Consider the following 7831-nt stretch of genomic DNA (forward strand, 5'->3'; position numbering starts at 1 on the left):
ATGGTTAATTGATTGGTAGTGATAAGCAGATGGGAGTAACCTGGCTTCATTAAATCATCTGAAAATTTTTCAAAACAAGGCTAGTACCGGATATTGGTGGCCTTGGATGTAACAATTTCATTTTCTATCTTTACCAAGTTCTTTTGTTTTCGTATTTGTTTTACTTTCATGCGTCAGATACCCTGCGCGGATATGGTGATAAAATAAGAGAGGGAAGAAACGAAAATTGATCGTCCTCGCAGGCTTTCTCTTTATAACTGTTTGCTTTACCCTTTCCCCCTCCTCCCCCTCCTCCCCCTCCTCCTCCCTCCTCCCCCTCCTCCCCCTCCTCCCCCTCCTCCCCCTCCTCCTCCCTCCACCCCCCCGCCTCTTCCCTCTCTTTACTAATACTCATACAGCGGTGATCATTTTATCATGTGATGGTTAGACAAAGTTTTAACTCTTTTAGATTGCTTCGTAATGACAAGATCAGGATTACCGAGAAACTGTTTATATTCTCTTAATCAGAAGGACAAATTTAACTTCATCTTCAAACTATGGTTCTTTTTTAATCTGATTTCAATCATTATGATCCCAGTAAGTTTTAAAACAGATCAGAGGAATACCTTTAGAAAGGTTTTTCCCCTTAGTCAAGCAATGTAAAAAATAATCGCATTAGCCTTCTTACATTCAGAAACTCAGCCATTCGAAGATGGTGTCAGAGTTATAGTTCTCCGAACCCCAGCTCCATCTAGACTTCAGTTGCTTTAAAGGAATTAAAAACTTTTTTCAAATGATGTTTAGACTTACTACACTACTCTTTTGTCAGTCCCGCATCATGGGATAACTCTTTTCCCCTAGTTCCTGGTTTCACACCTTTCCTTACAAGGGACTTGCCCTAACGCAAACAATGTAAAAAAAAATCGACTTGGACTTGTCATATTCAAAAACTCAGCCATTCGAAAAGATGATATGGTGTCAGAATTATAGTTCCCCGAGCTCCAGCTCCATCCAGGCTTCAGTTGCTTTAATTAGAGGACTTAAATTTTTTTTTAACGATGCTTATACTTATTACACTAGTCAGTTCCTCACCAGTGGATAACTGTTCTCCCATAATTCCTTGTTTCGCACTTTTCCCGTTCAAAAATAAATAAACATCAACCCTCCCTCCTGGCATAAAACCCGATTATGACGTAACTCTTTTGTCAGTTGCGCACCTGGGGATAACTCTTTTCCCCTAGTTCCTGGGTTTTTTGTTTTGGACGTTTCCCGCGCAAAAGTGAATAAACCTTAACCCTCCTGCCTCGATGACTATCTACTCTCATAGGACACTCTATAGTCCTTTAATATTTACTTGGCATAAAAACCGATTACGACGCAACAATATTTCATGATTTGAACCATTGCAGCAAATACAAATCAAGCTTTAGACATAATTGGTTTACAACATCACATGTTCAATCGTCTTACTTTATTCAAAGGGATAACAAGAGATACGTTGATGTGAACGATCACGTTAGTATTTATCGTCCTTGTATAGAAAATAATATTGCTTGAGTCTCTATTTCAAGACTAACCGAGAGCACCTTCTCAGTATTTTCAACACAAGTTGATTCTGATAGCCGAGAGTAACGTTAGCCTCCCTAGTGCCTTACAAACCACCCAAAAACATTGACTGGCTCTCGAAATATGTCAGGTGTCCAAAAGATTTTACGAAAAATTGTTGCAAAATTTAAATTGACGTTTGCCAGAAGAAAATGACACAACAAAAATATACGATGGACAAAATGGTTAACCTATATCCAGGATATGTCCTCCATCAACAGACTTTAGGAACCTGATAGAAGGGCTATCACAGCAAGTATTAGTCACTTATCATAGTTACATAAAGAATAGCTTTTATTCGGCTTTAAAGAAATGCTCTGATATTTGTCCATTATCTGAAGCCTGGATATTCTTTAGGCTTGAACTGGCTTCGAACCAGTGCCTCCCACATACTAATTCAGCGCTACTATCAACTGAGCTACAGAGTCACACATTGAAAGCGAGGTACAGTTGAGAGGTTCTTCTTTCTCGTGGAGGGGACTCATATAATTTGTAATTAGGTAAATTTCATTTCATCGGCGACATTGACAATCAAATAAAGCTTAATTTCTAGCAGGTGAGGTAAAACTTAAGCAATTGCCGAAAATAATCCTGAAAAGAGAAAATTCATCCTTCAACCCTCTAAAGTTTGCTTCGTTCCCAACGTACCATGTGTTGAGAAATCTGAAAACAAGTTTGGGGTTACTTTCTATTTCGAACGAAAGTTTTCTTTTTTTAACATTTAAGTGTGTTCAAAATGTTTTGAATTTTCTGATTTGCTCTTGCAATATTTGTGTTTATTAAGGGACTTGATAACACTTTTTAAATGTTATCTTTTTTTATTACTATAAAACAATTAAAAAGAAATGGTTAAAAGGACACAATAACTTAGAGACACTCTCGGATTTAGAATTACCTATTTAGGAGAGATCTTAAATTCGGTTATGTCAATTTCTTAGGTACCTGGGTGAAAACCAAATCAAGAAGCTACCACCTGGAGTCTTCACTAAGAACTCCAATTTGACTGACCTTTACGTAACATATGTTTGTTAGATACATATTTCTACGGAGTTTGGACTTAAGCCTATATATTCGTTATTGGACTTTATACACAGATCGTGGGGGTACCTTTTGGAGTGTTCATTAACAGCACCAAAATCATGCAAGTGCTAGTTCACAATTATTTTACGAACGCAAGTTGAATGTGAGATGATAAATAATCAACAAAGCGCACAGGCAGAGCTTTTTGTAAATATCTCACATTTTGACAACGAACAGAAGTGAAAAGGTAATTCCTTTCTAAATGGAGTACAGTTCCAATAGCCTCAGCTCAAGTTCTTTAGCCATTTTCTAGCAAGAGCGTTTGATCTAGTGCTAACCGCTGGGATTCCCCTTTCCCAGTACACAGACAAAACCCAGACACCTGCTTTCCCCTTTACCCCTTTATGACCCGTCACAGCCCTTTAGTATCTTTTTGACGTACACAACAGTGACGACACTACAAAGCTTTAATTATGAAATCAACCTGTAAGCCGAGTAAAAAGCTACCCGACGGAAAATTTATTCACAACATCTTTTTCTGGTATCAAACATTAGCAAGACTGGTAAAAACCGTTACGATTGGCAAGATTGAATATAAACGTGTGGCAAGAGTTAATATAGTTTTCGGAACGATTATGTCGCTAAAAAATTGCTACCTTATAGACACCATTGGGTTTCTGTTCGATGTTAAGCTTCGGCACACCCTATGTTAACCACAAACTGACTCTGAAAGTGAAATATCAGCTTCGAACAGACCGTAAATCCAGGGGAAATTTTTTTTGTAGGTACTAAAATAGGCTTTTTATTCATAGCAAGCAAGATAATGCATACGGACTTTTTGTCTGCAATTGATGCCCTGCAGAAACTCACACAGCAAAAAAACTGGCGTTCACCTCACGGTAAAAAAAGATTGAATTCACTGAAAACGCGGCATTTTACTAAAGTTTACCCGTGTTTTCTATACGGAAAATCCGACGTTTTCGCGCCGGTGAATCCCGGTATTCGTTTTATTATTCGGTAGTTTTCTTTCGCGGTAAATACTGGTAAACGACTTATTTTCCAGAATTAGCCGCTCGGTTAACCCACGGTAAATGCTGATAAACAATTTATCTTCCTGCATTAACCGCTCGGTTACCGCGCGGCAAACAGCTTGTTTTCCTTTTGTTCATTGGCATTTTCCGAGTAAACAACAACATATTCACCGGAATTAACGCGTGAAAAAACGTATTTTCCGGGAAGTTGAATATGTGTAAAATATAGGAAAACCTAATTGTTTTCCTGTGTTTGCCGTTCGTATAACGCACAGAAAATGTTATATCTTCTTTTGTTCGCAACCACTTTGTCGCCCGGTGAACAAAATATTCACATGAGATTTTGCAGTTAAAAGCATGCATTTTCTAACATTTCACCGCAACAGTGAATTCGAGAAAATTCGTTGAAACGCATTTTCCGGCGTCTTACCATTTATTGCTGTTCGGTTAACATCGGTAAAATAACATGTACTCTGCCATTTACAGCCGTCTTGCGTATTCTAACGTTATGTTCACTGGAGTGCGCCAGTCGAAAGCATGCATTTCCCGATGTTTTCTCCAACGGTGAATTAGTGTAAGGCATACATTTTCTCGCCTTTACCGCCGCTTCGTTAATCGCTGTTTGACCCAATTAGTGCAAGTGACTCAACTGCCTGAATGGCCCCAAGAAGCTTAAATTCCTCAAATGATCCACACGGCTCCAATGACTGAATTGCCTCAAATGACCCAATTGAGGTCAGTATTCTAAATATTAGACAAAATATCCTGATTGGCGTTTCCATGGAGCAGGATAAAGAGCAGGAAATAACGATTACTATCGACGGACATCTTATATTCATGGCGTTGACCGTCAGCGTTTCTCGGATAAAACACTTAAAAAATGCATTGTTCGGACGCGTAGGAAAGCAGCAGGAAAACGTTCCGGAAAACGAACTATTCATTAGCCTCACCTTGGAGCAAGAAAACAATCGACGACCATTGCGTTTTCTTGCGTTTTCTTTCTTAACCACATTCACTAGTGATTATATGAGAAAACACTTGGCAAATGCAGCGTTCGCGCGCTCGGGAAAACTATAAATAAACTGGCTAAGGAAAACAAGCGATATACTAGCTTTTTCGTGGAGCAGGAAAACAATCAACAAACATCATAATTCCGTGGGTGATTCTGCGGTAAAACGCTTGGAAACTGAAATCTAGCTCTCGTGCGTTCGGGAAAACCATAGTAAAACGATTAGGAAAACAAGCTATACATTAGCGTTTTAGTAGAGTAGGAAAGCAATCACAAACATCATATTTTCATGGCATTCAGCGTTAGTTATTCTGTGGGAAGACACTTGGAAAATGCAGGGTTCGTGCGTACGGGAAAACTAAAGAAAAACATTCAGGAAAACAAGTTATTCATTGGTATTTTCCTGGTGCTGGATAACATACAATGAACATTGTGCTTTTCTAGAGTTTTTCTGAGAATTTGCCCTCCATTTCCAGATATCGGAAAACATTAGTATATTGTTGAATTTTTCAATCAGTCACCATTTTGGACCTTGATACTCCCTTATTGTCTAGCCATAGATCTTTACAACAGTAACCAGGTTTGATCCAAGGGCGTGAGGAGCGTGAAAAGGCCAGAAGTCCATTTTTAGAATTTTATATAGAATACAGAGATAGAAAATGTGGACTCGCACGGATGGACTCGACTCGTCATTAAGAAAGTCGATCTGTCTCACCGGGAGTCGATTACCAAAAGAAGACAATACATACTTAAGCGTTGACTTGAGGTATTCAGTGTTGACAAATCACAGAAGTAGACAACACACAAGTAAGCGTTAACTTGAGGTATTCAATGTTGACGAATCGACATGATTTGCACCGATCGACTCGACTCGTCATGATCACTAAGAAAGTCGATCCGTTTCATCTTTTCATAATTTGGGTTAAAGATCTTGCATGTTAAAGGGACTACATACAGATTCCATCACACTCTTGAGAGGAACAGAAAGTGTTTAAGAACAAATGTACGAGCATATTTTCCCGCCCAATGGAGGCTGTTGTTTATACATGCATTATACCGAGCCTTGGAGGGTTCAAAGCTCAGCCATTCAAAAAGAAATTTGGATTTAACAGGTGTAGCAAATAAGATAGATTCTAACTATCTCCTCCCTCCTTCCCACTTTGACTCTTAAATATCTGCGCGGCACACAAAAGTCTATGGAACCGTCACAAAATCTCATGACTTCTATCTGTAAGGCGAGTGCAAACTTAGTCGCGGACAAAACTGTTATAGAATATTATTTGGTCAGTGTCTTGCTTCAGGAAGACGGGTTAGAACTAGTAGGACTGGTACTACTGTTTACAATTAGGGGCGAGAATGAAAATAGTAAGGGTGCTGTAAACGATCGCATTATTAGCTAAACATTAAATGGCTCTCGAACAGTATCTGGTGTCAAAACATTTTATCGCAAAATTTTAAGTTTTCCTCAGCCAAATAGAAAATACAGAAGAAAAACAAATGAGATCAAACGTTCAACTTAAATCCAGGATAAATCCTCCATCTGCAGACTTGAGACAACCTGATAGAGGAGCTAACACCTGACTTGCTTCAACAGACAGCGATTACCAATCATTTATCATAATTATGTGAGCATTAGCGTTTATTTAGCCGGAATAAATTCTGCGATGTTTGTCCGTTATTTAATCCGAAAAATGAACATAGAGCGAGGCTCGGGGAAAACTTCGAGGTTCAAGAAACAACTTATGTTCAAGGACAAATATTATATGTTCAATCGTCTTACTTCATTATCAGCAAGACTAGTAAAACTTTCAATGGATGAGTGTCAGAATACAAACAAGCTGCAAAGATCACAACAAATATGTTGATGTGAACAATTCCATTAGTAATTATCATCCACGTATCGAAAACGCTATTGATTGAGTCTCTAATTCATGATAAACCTAGAGCACCTTTCCTAGTATTTTAAACGCAAGTTGACTCTGATTGCCTCACAAACTTAGGTAAAACCTATAATTCTTGGTATATTCTTTGCGTAGGTACTTACACAGCAATCAGATAGCAGAGCTACCACGTGGAGTCTTCAGCTACAACACCAAGTTGATTCAACTGTGAGTAAAAGGCATGCATTGCTTATTCCAAGACACGTTTTTAAATTACTTATACAGACTTAATTACAGGTATAAAACATCTCAGCTCGCGTAGTTACAAAATTTTGGTTCCAAATTTTAATTGCCTAGGGGCTCATGAAACTTGCAGTGAGGAGTAAAGCTTAAAAACTAATTATTCTTATGTGCTTGAAAAATTGCTGGTTACCGGAAGCCTTAGTAAGTTACCCGGAAGTAAGTTTACATTATTTACCTTACGTAATGAAAACATGATGAGGTCTCTTAAATTGTATTAGAGTTTAAATAGCCTAGTTTTAATAACCCAGAAAATACATTAGATCAAGAATATATCCTCTTCGTAGTTACTTTAATTTCAATCAAATAAAAGGGTTACCACCTGGAGTCTTCGATAACAACACTGAGTTAACTGTATTGTAAGTAATGCATTTATCAGTTCATATTTTACACTACTGTTCAGAGAGACGCCTTTGGACCCGTAGGGTGGGTGCAAACCTATCCGCGGACAAAACTGTTATGCAATACCATGCAACCAGTGTCTTGCTTATGAAGACGGGTTGGGACTAGTAGCGCGGGTACAACTGATCAGAAGTAGTAGCAAAAATCAAAATAGTCTTGGTGCTGTAAACGATCGCATAAATTGATAAACATGGACTGGCTCTCAAAATGTATCGGGTGTCCAAAACTTTTTATGGAAAATTATAGGAAAAATGGAAATTTTCTCTGTCCAGACAGAAATTGACACAAAGAAATATACATGAATGATAAACTGTTCAACCTAAATCCAGGACATGCCCTCCAACTACAGACTTGAGACAACCATATGCAGGAGCTACCATCTGAAGTCTTCCAAAGCACAGCGACCATCAGTCATACAAGATAATTATATATACAATAACTCCCGTAAGGTCCGAAGAATGCTCCGATATTTGTGTGTTTAAAAAAATCAGCAGAGAGCGAGGCTAGAGGGAGACTGCGAGCTTCAAGGAACAACTTATGTTATTAAAAAAACAAATATCCAGGCAAATTCTCAAGTCAAACGGGAATATTGTGTTCATTATCCT

This window comes from Stylophora pistillata, chromosome 1 (genome assembly GCF_964205215.1).
Source record: "Stylophora pistillata chromosome 1, jaStyPist1.2, whole genome shotgun sequence".
Taxonomy (NCBI): Eukaryota; Metazoa; Cnidaria; class Anthozoa; order Scleractinia; family Pocilloporidae; genus Stylophora; species Stylophora pistillata.